Genomic DNA, 16,753 nt, shown 5'->3' with positions numbered 1-16,753 from the left:
ACAGTGGCAGCAGTGTGTGCCATGTACAAAATACTCTGCAGCAACTCACCAAAGATCGTTCAACAACATCTTCCAGCCTGTAACCTTTACCAACTAAAAGGACACGGCCATAACCATAAGAGCAATTTCCTCTCCAAGCTACACACTAGTTTGACATGGAACTATAGTGTCACTGGGTAAAAATATGAATGTACTTAGCCCATATAGACTGCAGCAATTCAAGAAATGGCTCACCACCACCTCCTCAAAGGCCATTAGGGATATTAGGGATGGGTAATGAATGCTCGCCTATATAGTGATGTCCATGCCCTGTGAAAGAACTTCTAAAAGATTGTCTGTAAAGAGAAAGAAAAACAATCTTTCCCATTAACTTCTGTTAATTCCAGCTCATGTTTACAATTATGTTTCAAGAGCTCCTTTTCAAGGATGGTGAGTGTAGGTAAAGGGTTGTGATTACAGCAAATGACTTGAGGCTGTGCAGCATCTGTTTCAAATCTTACATATTTCTGTACTTAAAGGACTTAAAAGGATCTTTCTAAATACTGCAATTTCAAATAAGTGCACTCTAATGCATTGAAAGTGTAGGCTTTTGGAAAACAATTCATGTTAGTTGTAATCTGCTATTCAGAATTCAGACTTGGAAGAGGGTGATAGAATCCCTACAGCGTGGAAGCAGGCCATTCAGCCCATCAAGTCTACACCAACCTCTCCAGACCCACTCCACCTGCCTTTCCCATGGCTACTTCACCAAGTCCGCACATCCCTGGACAGTGTGGGAAGTTTAGCATGGCCAATCCAGCTAACCTGCACATCTTTGGACTGTGGGAGGAAACCCATGCAGACACACGGAGAATGTACAAACTCCACACAGACAATGTCTATAGCGTTGTGAGGTAGCAGTGTTAACCACAGAGCCAGCGTGCAGACTTTAATCTGAATGTGGGATAGAAAATGGAGAAGAAATATTTTGTACATAAAAAGATTTAGAAACATTAAAGAGGTGAACCTTTGAAAAGATTGGTAGTATCCACTAAAACTGATAAACTGTGTGAATTAGACAATCAGAAATAGTTGGAATGTCTTTAAGACAATTTGGTATCTCTTGGTCTCCATCATCCTGATCATGAAGGCTACGTGTATTGACTTGGACTTTCTGGCAATGTGTCTTAATTTGGAGAGCAGACGTATTCTGTTCAATAGATTAGTCAACCCACTAGTAGGAAACAAGAAATATGATCTGAGGAAATCTGAAGATTTATATGTAGACTGTTGTGGATTGAAATCCAAATGAAAATGACTTGAAATTACAAGGATGCTTTGGAGATTAAAATGGGAGAGCAATCATTTGATGATCTGGATCTTTTGTGTGGACCTGCTTAATTTTAGTTAGTCTTGGCAGAAACAACTTCTCAGTCTCTATTTTCTATTTTTCCTTCAATTCGATCTTTTATAAACTGAAGTATTCCCTTGTAATGTTAAATGATTAAATTGCACTATCTCTCTGGACATTAATGTAATGTTAAAGGGTTAAACTGTACTGTCTTTCTCTAGAAGCTGAACGTTCTGGAAGTGGGTGGGGATGATATTCATGCAGAAATGTGGGTGACTCCCACTTCATTTGGGCAGCCATTTACTGCTACTCTCCTGCTATTATCAAATTAAACTCTCATTCAGTCCCTTCCACTCAGAAATGCTTTCATAGCCATTCCCCCATTTAAGCTTTATAATTTACAACAAGTTGTAATGCAACATCCCATAGAAAACCTTTTATTAAGTGTAAACATTATGAAAAGCTGCTATGGTTTGACACAGAATGTTTATATATGTATAAAAATCTTTCGTAGTATATTAGATTAGATTTCCTACAGTGTGGAAACAGGCCCTTCGCCCAACCAGTCCACACCAACCCTCCGAAGAGCAACCCACCCAGACCCATTTCCCTCTGACTAATGCACCTAACACTATGGGCAATTTAGCATGGCCAATTCACCTGGCCTGCATATCTTTGGACTGTGGAAGGAAACCGGAGCACCTGGAGGAAACCCATGCAGACACAGGGAGAATGTGCAAACTCCACACGGACAGTCACCCGAGGCTGGAATCGAACCTGGGACCCTGGTGCTGTGAGGCAGCAATGCTAACCACTGAGCCACCATGCCGCCCATCCTTGTAATATCTGTAACACTATTTATTTTGATTCTCTGAATATGACAAAATGGAGTGTTTATACATAATTCATTATAACCACTATGTGTCCTGATAGATGGATGTGGATAGGTTAGGTGAATGGGCCTACATTTGGAATATGAAGCTTAATAGAATATATCACACTACATTGTCTTGGGGAAATCACTGAGTCAGAAAATCATTTGCGTAATGAATCCCCAGGATTAGGGCATTTACATTTACATTCTCTCCTACTATTGTACCTGGGGGTAACATGTGATTATGCAGTGGTGGGGGCGGGGGAGGGGGGGAGGTTGCCAGAGTACCTGTGAGCATTACCAACTGACCTGTATAAAGTGGATGTGTTTTCTTTGTTCAGGGCCTCTTTGACCCGACTTCACACGTCTGCGAAGATGATCAAAGGGGTTACCTAGCTTGTACAGACTCTAGTAAACTTTAACTGTTTACAGAAGTTGGTGTGCGTGAATTGCATCTCGTGTGTGAAACCTCAGGAAAAGAACTTAACACCCAGACTCTACATTTAATACTGACATAATTGAAGGCAGGTGATTATTATTACAGTACTGTGTACTATGAAGTAGGAAAATGGGTTCTTGTGCGGAGGCGACCTGGGTTCAAATCCCAACTGCTCCTAGGATGTGCAATAATATCTCTGAGCAGGTTGATTAAAAAATAGGTTTTAAAATGTATTCCACAGGAATTCATGTAAGAATTTAATAATTCAGTCAGTCAAATCATTAATGCACAAGTAGCTTTCCTCTGTTCAGCCCTTTGGGAAAAAATACTTCGCTTGGCCGGAACGGACCAAAAAACTAAGGTTTACGAGGGGCCTGAATTCAGTGGTCTACAGCTCTGTTCAGGTCCGCTTTCTAAAAGACCTTGGTTTTTAGGTCTTATAGGTTTTCAGGATAGCTGACCTGTAATTCAATTTTACAAAATAAAATTGTAGGTGTTTCTGTGGTGGTGTTCAACATTATTAAAATTTAATCTGGACAGAAACCTTTGACAACCACATGTATGCAGTTAGGCACAGAAATTATTATGTTACTGTCCCAGTTGCTGTTTTGCTTATATAGAAGATGCGTTATATCAGTGTTCCATCAAGAGACTTGGCATGAAAGCTTGAGAAGCATTATGAAGTTTTCATACTTGTATTATAGACATCCTCTAAATTTCCCCCCAAAATGGTTTATCCATTCCAGTACACTGTCTTAATTATTGCCAAACAACCCACTGGAACTGAAGATTAAATTTTAGGGATGTGGAATCATTATTTCAATTGTTATTGGAAATTTAAACTTTCATTTTGACTTTGTCTCTTTGTAACTCTTGCCCCTCTTTTTTTTATTGCACCAACTTGCCCTCTCATTTGTTTTCCGCATCTGATTTGACATTGAAATAAATATCCAAATTCATACCTGCTTGAAGCTCTGCTCTGGTAGTTATTAATTCCTTAATCTGATTGGTGAAGGAGCTGCACAATTTCTTGCTCTACTCACACAAAGTCCCTAATAGTGCCATTTAAGCTTTATAATTTAGAATAAGTTGTAATGCAATATCCCATAGAAAACCTTTTACCAGATGTAAATGTTATGAAAAGCTGCTGTCATTTGACCCAGAATGTTTATATATGTATAAAAATCTTTTGTAGTATATCTGTTACACTATTTATTTTGATTCTCTGAGTATGACAAAGTGGAGTGATTATACATAACTCATTATAACCACTCTGTGTCCTTATAGATGGACGTGGATAGGTTAGGTGAATGGCCAACATTTGGAAGATGAGGTTTAATGTGGATAAATGTGAGGTTATCCATTTTAGATGGAGGAATACAAGGGCAACTTATTATCTAAATGGAAAGAAACATCAAAGTGCTTTGATGCAGAGATCTAAATGTCTTTGTGCATGAATTGCAGAAAACTAGAACACAGGTACAGCAGGTAATAAAGAAGGCAAAAGGAACTTTGTCATTTATTGCTAAAGGAATAAAGTATAAAAGTAGGGAAGTGTTGCTGCAACTGTGCAAGCCATTAGTGAGACCGCACCTGAAGTACTGTGTATAATTTTGGCCTACTTATTTGTGGAGGGATTGTATTGGAGGCAGTTCAGAGGAGATTCACTGGATTGATTCTAGAGGTAAGGGGTTTGTTTTATGAAGAGTGGTTCAGCAGTTTAGGTCTCTTCTGTCTGCAGTTTAGAAAGATCTAAATGAAGTGTCTAAGATGCTAAAGGGGATTTGACAAAGTAGACTTAGGATGTTTCCTTATGTGGAACAATCTCAAACGAGAGGTCATTGTTTCAGGGTAAGCAAATTTAAAACAGATGAAGAGAAATTACTTCTTTCATGGGATTGTGAATCTAGAATTCACTATCCCAGAGTGTGGTGGATGCTGGGACAAATGAATACATTTAAGGAGGAATTGGATAGCTTTTTAATTAGTAGTGAATTGAAGGGTTATGGAGAGCAGACAGGAAGAGTGTTGATACTGAGATAAGATCAGCCATGATCATATTGAGTGGCAGAGCGGCCTTGAGGGCTGAATTCCCTGCTTCTAGTGATTTTCCTATGTTCATATCTATGCTCAGATGTGGCCAGTGATGGCACCTGGATCTTGACAGGAATTGGTCTCAGGAAACGTTAGTGCATGCACTAGTGACGTCACTGCATATATAAGACTGGGGAAATGAGGCATAAGCTTGGGTCCTAGCTGGAGTAATTCAGAGTCTGAAAGCAGGGGCAGAGGTGATAGGTCATCTATCCTGTGCAGTTGCTGCTGCCTAACCCCATTATTCAAACTTCCGACAGTTTCTAACACCATTTCCTTTTGTTGCTCCTCTAATAGTGTAAACTTGAGAACTTTAATAACTTCATGAATTGAAAGAATCAGCAATAACTGTATCTGGAATAAACTGTTGAGGGACAAGAACAAACTGTTGTACAGGAATTGAAAGCAGTTAGCCATGCCTGGTAAAAGGAGTTGAAGCTATATAAACAAAACTGTTTTAAATAACTACTTGTTAACTTGATGCTTTATGCCACAAGGACAATTGATTATCCTGTAGAAGAATTTAAGGAATTAATTGTAGGAAACTTGTGTCTTCAAACAGACAGTCAATACCAAATATGACAAGGAACTTACGATAAGGCAAGCTGCAGCTTGCAATATTGTGAATGAAAGAATCTAAAGGATCATCAATAATGCCACACCATAAACTTGAACGACAGAAAATACTATGAGAATTCAACTCCAGGATTCTTCAGTGGCAGAACTTCAAAGAACAACACTGGATAGGGATCAAATCCTGGACATCCAGAGACAGATGATGCTGTTTGAAATTATACATAGTTTCACCATTAATCAGGCAATTGCCATGTTGAATTGTGAGGCTTAACTTGCTTACTGGAGGGATCTTATTTTAGTTGCTACATAACAATGTAGTTTAAATAATTGTTTCAGTATTGGATTGTCTGTGAGATTTCTTAATAAGTAGCCAAATTAAAATTAGTTTGTGGTAATTTACCCACGGCACTTCCACGATGCCACATGCTCTTTGCAATTCCTACTGCTGGAGTTCACAATAACTGCAGCCATGACAGAAATGGGCTTGAGCTGGCTTTTGTTGCTGGCTCATTGATAATGCCTTTTGAGATTGTCTACAACACTGAGTCTGTTCCAAATTTGCTATACTGGCATATGAAAAGTTTTCTTTAAGAATTGCATGAACAACAGCTTAGGAGCATAAATTGTATCATAGAATTTCGACAGTGTAGAAATAGGTAATTCAGCCTATTGAATCTATATTGACACTCTGAACAGCATCCCCCCAGACTCAACCCTGTCCTTCTAACCCTTCACTTCCTGTGGCTAACCCAATTCGCCTGCACACTGTGGGCAATTTAGCATGGCCAATCCACCTATCCTGCACATCTTTGGACTGTAGAAGGAAACCAGAGCAAACCTGCACAAGCATGGGGAGAAAGTGCAAATTCCACACAGACAGTTGAGTGGAAACAGGCTATTTGGTCCAACTCGTGAGTCCTACACCCCTGAGGTGTGTAATAACACATCTGTGCAGTTTGATTAAAAATATCTACATCCTGTTTCGAATATATTAAATAAACATTTGCAGAAACATGCGGTATTAAGATATTTTGTAACCAGTAGGTCATCAATGTTTTCTGCTTTAGTGGGAATTAGAGAATTATCACTGACTGTCTACGCAATTTCCTTCATGTAGTTTGGGCTGCTGCTTGGCAGATCTCCGTCACTTTGTTCAGTTGAGTCCTATTGTCCTTATTCATCTTCAGTTCCGGCTGCTTTTGTATTTGAAGCTTTCTGTTTCCTAGATTTCTTTGATCTGTATTTTTAAATTATCGCATGTTGGTTCTGTCTTAAGGGCATTTTTTTCACTTTAAATGCAATATGTAGCACCAATAAGTGGTGCTTCTGTCCTCGTCTCTGCTCAACCCATGTATTTTTAGCCCTTTACTGATTCATAATAGATAAACTAGCTGGTCTCGAGATGTCCGATGAAATCAGCATTAGATTGGTTGAGTAGTTGCATTCGAACATCACTGAATTTATACTGCTGGATTGCAGGACCTGGACTTTAGGCACTAGGATGTCTATCAAGTGGTTTTAAAATCAGTGGAATCAAATTTCTCACACTCTGGGAGACTAATAGTTAATTGGGCAAGCAGCAGGTTGCAAAAAATCAACATGTGCACGACAAAACTGCTTATTACAATGCACCCATAATAACACTGAGAGAGTATTGCCTTTCCTAAAATAATCCTGATAATTCTAAGCTGTTAGAGAATGGCTCTAGTGATAGCAAAAATAGCGATAAAACTGGAGCTATAAATCACTTAAAACAGCAACAATTGGTTAAAATAAATCAGTGAACAAACTACAAAAGATCTTTTAGTTTTTTAAGAAAATAAACCAACAGCCTACAAACAGCTTTTCCCCCCTTGCGACAGATGTTATTTAATCATAGTAATTGTGTTGTGGACCATATTTGATTAAACACTAATCTGCTGAGCTTGGGCATGTACAATTGTCAAAAGATAATGAAAGGATACTTCAAAATGATTACTAGGTTGTTATCTAATTGTGGGCTTTAGCTAATATTACAAGCCATGAGAGTGTAGATGAGTGGTTTATAAGCACTATCTGAAAAGTAACATTAGATTACTGCTTTGAAAGTAGATATTACTGATTTATAATATATACTGTTAATTTTTAATGCTGACAGTGATTTTAGGGTATGGGCAATGACTGTAAGAATACTGTGGTTAGAACTTTATTTTTGAGAGCCTGTTGGAGTCAGAGTTCATTTCTCATAGTACTTCAGGTACCATTTTATTACATTTGTTGGCAGAAGCCATTTAATAACTATGAAAATGCTCTTATGATTGGATCTTTAGTGAATTAAAATTTATGAGGACAGTGTAGGATTGTAAGCCCATTTCGTCCTTGATTATCTTTATAAAGTTCATGGAAGTAGATTTATTCAGTTTTTGATCAGGTTTATTTTTAATGCCAGATGTAATGAATAATTAAAGCTGATAGTTAATACATTTTGTTGATGTCCACTCATATCCACTTTGAAAGAATCCCAAGCATTTATCAACCACTGTTTAATAAGACATTTTTTTGAAATTTATTAAAAACCTGAACTTTAAAGATCACGTCCATATTTCAGATGACGCAAATGATATTGTAAATATTAAGGATAATTGTATAGGCTTCAGGAGGACTTTGGTTGGTGCAATAGTCTAACATATTGTTTTTACTTGTTCATGGGCTGTGGGTATTGCTAACTAGGCCACCATTTATTGTCCATCCCTAATTATCCAGGTGGTGGTGAACTACTTTCTTTAGCTGCTACAATCCTTGGGGTGTAGAGTACCCACAGTCCTGTTGGGAAGGGTGTTCTAGGAATTTGACCCAAAAGGGACATTTATACATTTCCAAGTCAGGATGGTGAGCAACTTTGAGAAGAGCTTGCAGGAGATGGTCTGTTTATGCATCTGTTTTCCTTGACTTCTAGGTCTGGGAGATGCTATCGAAATGACCATGGTGATTTACTTGAGTGCACCTTGTAAATGGTACACACTGCTGCCATTGAGAGTTGGTGATGTTAAAGACAGTGGATGTACTGCCAATCAGGTGACTGCTTTGTCTTGGATTATGCTGTGCTTCTCGAATGTTATTGGAGCTGCATTCCTCCAGGCAAAGTGGGGAGTATTCCATCAGATACCAGACTTGTGCCTTGTAAATGGTGGACAGGTACTGGGGAGACATGACATGACTTACTCACTACAGAATTCCTATCTTTTGACCTGCCCTTGTAGCCACAGTATTTATATGGCAGGACCAGTTCTGTTCGTTGGGTAAATGACAACACCCAGAGTGTTGATAGTCCAGATTTCAGCAATGATAATGCCATTGAACATCAAGAGGCAATGGTTAGATTTTCTCATGTTGGAGATGGTCATTCCCTGGCATTTGTATGGTGTGAATGTTACTAGCCACTTATAGACCCAAGCTTGGATTTTCTCCAGGTCTTGCTGAATATGAAGAATGACTGCTTCAGTATCTGAGGAGTCATGAATGATGCTGAATATTGTGCAATGATTAGCGAACATCCCCACTTCTGACCTTATGATGGAGGAAAGGTTAGTGATGAAGCAGTTGAAGATGATTGAGCCTAATCATGAAAAACTCTTTCAGTGATGTCCTGTGATTGAGATGACTGACGTTCTACAACAACGATCATTTTCCTATGTGCTTGGTCTGACTCTGACCACTGGAGGGTTTTTCCCCAATTCCATTGACTCTAGTTTTACTAGAGCACCTCAATGTCACATTCAGTCAAATGCTTCCTTAATGTCAAGCGCAGTTGCTCTCACCCATGTCAAGAGTTCAGTTATTTTGTCAATGTTTGGACCAAGACTATCATGAGGCCAGGAGCCAAGTAACGCTGACAGAACCCAAACTGACATCCTGTGAGCAGTTAATTACTTTTCAAGTGCAGCTTGATAGCACTGTTAATGACTGCTTCCATCACAAAAATTAAAGCAAAATACTAGAGTAACTCAACATCTGTGGAGAGGGAAACAGCATTAATACTTTGAATCCTGTGTGACTCCTCTTTGGAACTTGAATTGAAACATTAACTTTGTTTCTCTCTTCATACATACTGTCAGACCTGCTGAGTTTCTCAAGCATTTTCTGTTTTTATTAAAGACTGCTGCTCATGATCATGTGTAGACTGATGGAACAGTAGTTGATTGCATTGGATTTGTTCTGCTTTTTATACACAGGGTGTTAATGGGCAATTTTCCACATTGTTAGGTAGATCCAGTGTTGTAGCTGTACTGGAACAACAAGTCTAGGCGTGCAGTTAGCTCTGGAGCACAAGTCTTCAGTGCGATTACTGGAATGTCGTCAGGATCCAGAGCATTTGCAGTATCCAGAGACTTCAGCTTTGACATCATGTGAAATGAATTGAATTGTTTGAAGACTGTATCTGTGATGCTGGGACCTCTGGAGGAGACCATGGTAGAGAAATTTAACAAGATAGAAGTAATGTATTTTGAAAGGAAAAACATGGAGTGACAATTTTTATAAGGAGCGCAGGAAGCTGTCTTGACCCTTGTGACCGCAAAACCTTGTGACCTCCACTTTGGGAAATCCTGGTTTAGTTTTCAGATGGAGCATAACTTTCAATTTAGGACATTATACTTTATGAAAAATATCAAGATCTGATGGACAGCACAGAAACGATTTACTCGACTAGAACCAGGGCTGAAAGAATTCAGTTACGTTTGGCCTAGACTGGTTGGACTGAAGGGTCTGTTTCCATGCTCTATGACCTCTATACATGCGCAGAGTGTGGTGAAGTTTGGTTTATTCTCTCCCAGAGCAGAAAAGATTAAGAGGAGATTTGACGGATGTGTACAAAATCATGAAAGATTGTGATAGAGAAAATAAGAGGAAGCTGTTTCCATGTGGCAGCAGATCAATACCCGGAAGCCATAGATTGAAAGTGATGACATAAGGAAACAATTTCTTCTAGAGCAAGATATTGTGATCTCGAATGCACTGAGGAAGAGGTGATAAAAATCAAAGTGATAATGGTAGCATGGCAATGGGGAAAGAGTTGGGGAAATGAGACTGGTTGGACAGTTCAACCAGAGAATTGATTTTTATACTCATGTGTTTCGGTATTATAGTGATTGTAACGAGATCAACCAGATGGACCTCATAGAATATGAGTTCCCTGATTGGGGTTGTGAATCTGGTCCGATCAATGAGCCCTGGCTGACAGATAAAAACAGGAGTATCAGACATCCTGTTCACTCTGAGAGCTGGCTCAGAGGAAGCTGGATCAGTGTCAAGGACTTACCTCGAGTAAATAAAGGATGACTTGGTAATAAGGTACTGGCCTCTGTGGAGTTATTTCAGGTTTCATCCTTGTAAATCTTTTTGCACCACCTTCAGTGTCTCTATGATATGACACCTAGAACTGCACGCAGTACAGTAAGTGTGGTCTTACACAAGTTCAATATGGGCTTAGCATAACCTGTCTATTTTTCAGTTCTACAAAGTAGTTACTCTAATTCCATTTCTACATCCTTTTCCCATATTTTAAAATATTTATCCAATTCACCTTTAATGATATAAGTTCTGATTTGTTTTGCAAAGTGGGACAATAATTAGGGGCAAATTCTCCTCTTTTACACCTAAGTACAAATAATGTTGAGTGCACGGATGAAAATGAAGCAGGCAAAATCACACACCAGCTGGTTGTGCTCTTCACTCTGCACAGGCATTTATTTACATCCAAGCAGAAGACAGGAACATGTGATTTTTCATGTTCTAATAATCTTTTGTATAAATACATGGAAGTGAAATTTTGTAGCTCCTGAAAAAAGATATGATTTATTGTTGCAATACTTTGTGCTGCTTGTTAATTTAAATGGTAGTCTTGTGCAACCCAGTTCTATATGTGCAATTCAATGGCTGCTTGTCTCACTCAGCTGGAGCCCTGAATTTGTGTGAGCATAGCACCGCTTAAAACCAAAAGAAAAACAGAAAAGACTGGAAACACTCAGCATTGCAGATGGCATTTGTGGAGACAAGCAAAGTGGAATTTTCTCATTTGCAGTTAAAATGTGATGGTGAGTGTGTTTCATTGTGTCCAGTCCACTGTGAACCAAAGACACATTTTCTTGCATTATCTTCAGTTTTTTTACCATATGAATTATGCATGCAAAGTGTTGGATGTGTTTCTTGGGGAACCTCATACTGAGAGAGGCAGAAGTGCTCAGAACTTTCCAGCTTCCAAACTTCTGAGACATATTTAAAGTGCACACCACTTCAGACACTGCAAGCTAGGAATGACCCCTCACATTGTGTTGCTTGAGTTTAATCACAGAGGAGAAGTCTCAATGGAAAGCAAAGTCCCAGAGGTCTGGAGGTGGTGGAGAGGAGGTCAATCCTCTTCCCACAGCAATGCCCCCAGACCTAGCCATATTGGATGAGTGCAGTATCCCATGTAAAGCTGGATGCCCAGCAATGCCATGAGAAGGTCAGTGTCTCCTGAGCTTTGCAAAGGCAAATGCCTCTATCTTCTGTTTGTTACCTCACACTCAAAAGGCCAGCATTCACTTTAACATTACCACTATATATGAATCACACCAAGGCTGCATCCTCAGTGTCACTGCATCATGTCCACTCAACACTCAGCCCAATCATTTTCAGCTGCTTCATCCATGACCTTCCCTCCATCACAAGGTCAGAAGTGGGGATGTTCGCTGATGATTGCACAATGTTCAGCACCATTCGTGACTCCTCAGATAAGGATCTGGACAATATCCAGTGGCGAGTAACAAATATCAGGCTATGATCCACCAATAAGAGACAATCTAACCACTATCCTTGATATTCGATGATGTTACCATCACTGAATCCCCCACTATCAACATACTGGGAGTTACCATTGACCAGAAACTCAACTGGACTTGCCACATAAACTTAGTGGCTAAAAGAGCAGGTCAGAGCCTAGGAATACTGTGGCGAGTAACTCAGCTTTTGATTCCTCAAAGCCTGTCATCATCTACAAGACACAAGTCAGGATTGTGATGGAATACTCCCCACTTGCCTGGATGGGTGCAGCTCCAACAACATTCAAGAAGCTTGACACCACCAAGGACAAAGCAGACTGCTTGATTGGCACTACATCCACAAGTGTCTACTCTTTCTACCATTGACACTCAGGAGCAGCAGTGTGTACTATCTACAATAAATTATATTGCAGAAATTTACCAAAGATTCTCTGGCAGCACCTTCCAAATGCATGATCATTCTCATTAAGAAGAACTGGGGCAGCAGATGCCATCACCTGCAGGTTCCCTTCAAAAACACTCATCATCATGTCTTGGAAATATATTGCTGTTCCTTCAATGTTACTGGATCAAAATCCTGGAATCCTGTCCCAAAGGCATTGTGGGTCAACCCACAGCAGGTGGACTGCTTCAATTCAAGAAGGCAGCTCATGACCACCTTCTCAAGGGCAATAAAGGATCGGCTATAAATGCTGGCCAGCCAGCAGTGCTCACATCCCACAAATGAATAAAACAAATTTGTACCCCCACCTTATCCTCTGCAACTACTAACCCTTACTGCCCTTGGCAGTTTCTACTCATTCATGGAACACCTGATATTCTGTCTTATTCGTTCATGATCACTGTCAGCCCTTGCATTGATTTCCATTGTACTTAATCCCTCCCTTTATGTCATTTCAGGAAAATGTACCCACAAATGGTACCGAGTGGTCCAAGACTGGTTATGAATGTGAAGAGAGTTGTGGAGGATATAGGTTCCTCATTCCCCACGAGGAGAAAATAATTGAGTTGGCCAGAGAAGAGCAGAACTGCTAATGCAGAGTTGGGTTACACAAATGGGAAACCAACCCAATAAGGTCCATTGTGCTCTCCCATTACACCCAGTGCTAACTCATTCTTCTCACAAGCTTTTATCCATCTTATTGAACTAATAATCTCTTTTTCTCATGCAGGCACTAGCAGCACCTAGCCAACTACCACAAAGTGGCCAACAGCAGTGACCCTCTCCAAAGGAAGCCACTAAAAGGTCAGAGGTGCACTGACAAATGTTCATCTAAACCTTCTACCAACACAAAGACTAATCTCCATGGACACAGGCACAGGAACAGGAACATCAGACAGGTTTTCCAGAGACTGTTGGTATGTTTGAATGAAGATTGGAGGTGTCCACCAACGTCCTCAGTACTGAGTTAGCTCTGGCCTGTGTACCACCTGGCTTCCTCCATGGAAAAGTTGGCAGTTGCCTGGGAGACCTACATCCAGCTGAATGCAGTGTCAGCAGATATGTACATGGACTTGTACTCCATTGCGTTAGCTAAGGGTACTCAATGTCATTGGCAAGTTGAGAGATGGATGATAGCACTTACCTCACTCCAATTGCCCCTTTCTCTGGGGACAGGGTGATGTCATTTGACACCCACAGGGTGGATGACTGATATATGCACCCCAGAAGCTTCTCAGGGTGTTCTAGTGTCTCACTTCTCCAGCTGTTCTTCCCCTGCATCCCCCCTCCACACACACACGCATGCGCGCACTCGTGCACATGCTCTCACACACACACACACTCAGTACAAGCTGAAGAGTGTGAACCTTCTTCTGGGCAGGAAGTTCTCCATGCCCAAACGAACCAGAAAAGGACTGCTGAGGTCTTCTACATTAAGCAGGGCAAACTTCACAGTTGGCTTCCTTCATCCCTGCTGTGGAAGTTATGCTTGAGTCTAAACCAGGGAAAGGTGAGGAAGAAGAAAACATACTGAGCACTCATCTGTGGCACAGGCCTACATCATTGTAAATAACGTGTCAGCTTTGATTTATTTTCACTTGGACAGTTACAATGTCTGCTGTTTTGTAATTATCATTGTTGGACCTGGTTAAGTCATACTCATGTGGGAGATGGACAGCCTTTGCAGACATCCCAAAGATGAAAGAAGTAGCAATTGCCAAGCATAGCTCATTTTTCTCAAATTATTTACTCAGATATCAAATAACTGCAGACAATCAGAGATCCCTGAATCATAACATTGAGAACTGCACCCAATGTGTTATACTTTAATTTGGACAACATTGAGGCTAAATGCAGTATGAAGGGGATGTGTTAGAGTCTGGGTGCACGCGTTATTCCACATTTACACCCACTTTATGAGTGAGCATGTGGAATCTGTGATGATTCTACACATCTGTAGAGGAAGTTAAATTCTACTAATGAACATTGACATTCAAGGCTAAGAGATGTCCAATGAACAGCTCACATGCTCACTGTCCCACACAACACACTGGTCTGCCAAGAAAGGTTGCATAAAACACTCTCTTGCAGGTTCATTGCTTTTATAGAGGATGCTCAAGCATTTCAAGGAAATCTAACAGTCTATGCAATATATATATATGTCATTTATGCTGGATTTTCAACTAGTGGCATTGATGTTTTCTGTGTATGTGCAATATCTTAATAATTAATTTATAAGCATTTCTGTAGCCATGTTGAGCTATATCAAAAATAGTATAAGTGAAAGAGTTCCCAAGGCTAATGGATGTTTTTTTATATTGGGGAGTTTTAAGAGTGATCAGAATAGACAATGATATCCATAAGGCTTCAAGTAGAAGATTCTCAAATTTATTTTTTGGCTTGGGGAACACACATATGGCTTGGAGAAAGCCTGTCAGTTTGTCAATTTTACAGAAATCTTGGCTGAAGCTGGATGTGAAAACAGTTGCTCTTAAAGAAAGGAGAACATTTAGAATTGTTAATAAAAAGATCACCTCAGTATAAGGAGTTTAATTTGATGTTCCAGACAGGAAGTGTTTGGTTAAAATAGGGTTATTTGAAGCTGAGAAAACCTGCACTCACTTATATGATGGTTCAAGAAATAAACAATCAAATTCTCAAGACAGGGAATTGAAGCCGCAGTAAATAACCCTTACAGATGTGAAAGAAGAGGGATTTCTCTTGAGTGTGAATACTGTGAAGAACTGCTTTTAGGATTGATGAGATTGTATTTATTGTGTGTTTCAAAATCTTTTAAACTTGTGTTATTTGTAAACAATTTGATTTTGTCTTTCTTAAGTTCTTTTTGCATAATAAACTTTTTTTTAGTTAAAATTAGATCTGCAGCATTGCATGCTTGTGTTCTGTGAAAGATCATATAATCAAAACAGAAAAAAAGTCTATCAGGCCCGATTTCAATCGGGGATCTAACTTATCCACTAATAAAATCAGTTGGGATCAGAACAGTATTCTGATACATGGAATGATTACCAATGATAGAAGAGTCAAATGATAATTCCGGTCAACCGAGTGCCTATTTACTGCTCATCACTCAATTGTCATATCCTGACTAATACCGTAAGAATTACTGCATGTTAATGCGATATGCTATTAGCATGCTGTATCACTGCTGCTTTTTTCTCTAATAGGCATTTTGGTCAGGTTATGGTATTTTTAATCAACCTGTTCAAACATGTTATCTGTTATGGACCAGACCAAATACCCTCAAAATATATTAAGAAGCTAGCCTAGACCCTAACATTTTCTTATTTGAAAGGTAGGTGTAAGGAGTTACATTCCAGATGCAATTCAATTGGTCAAACTACTTGACATGAAGCAAACCACACTTTATTCAAACACGTTAGATAAAATATAACAAAAGAAAAAAAAGAATCGGCCTAGCTGTAAGTCTATCCAACTGCTTAACAGAATAATAGATACAGTAACTATTACTAATTAACTGTTCCATACCATCAATATACCCTTGACAAAGGCAAATTCAGAAAAACAGATTGTGTCACATGCAACTCCAGCAGCAGGAAAACACCAAGAGAAAGCCCTGAGAGTGTGTAGCAGGGAGAAATGTACTGCAGCTTCCAAACCGTGCTGAGACCCCAGCAACAACTGCTACTGAAAACTAAAAATCCTGATTCTGTGGGAGCTTGATCACACCTATTCAGGCTGCTTCTATTGTTCCAATTTTTAGAAAAACAAGGCCTCTCAAGCAGTTTAGTTTATGAGTTTTCAATAGACAGCTCATCACCTCTGCCTTTAAACCTTTCTTCAAAAAAATAACCTGGACAATATACACCTCTTAAAGCCACAGTTATCATCACATATCACAAAGCTCTGGAGCAGCTAGAACTTGAACCCTTGCTATAGGAAGGATGTTATTCAACTGGAAAGAGTGCAGATGAAATTTACAAGGATGTTGCCAGAACTCAAGGGTCTGAGTAGAGTTTGGACAAGCTAGGACTTTTTTCTTTAGAGCATAGGAGACTGAGGGGAGATCTTATAGAGTTGTATATGAGGTGTATGGGGTGGCACAGTGGCTCAGTGGTTAGCACTGCTGCCTCACTGCACCAAGGACCTGGGTTCAATTCCCATCTTGAGTGACTGTCTGTGTGGAGTTTGCACATTGTCTGTGTGGGTTTCTTCCCAC

The sequence above is a fragment of the Chiloscyllium plagiosum genome, chromosome 21 (genome assembly GCF_004010195.1).
Source record: "Chiloscyllium plagiosum isolate BGI_BamShark_2017 chromosome 21, ASM401019v2, whole genome shotgun sequence".
NCBI classification, from domain to species: domain Eukaryota; kingdom Metazoa; phylum Chordata; class Chondrichthyes; order Orectolobiformes; family Hemiscylliidae; genus Chiloscyllium; species Chiloscyllium plagiosum.
Note: the sequence above shows the minus strand (reverse complement) of the source record.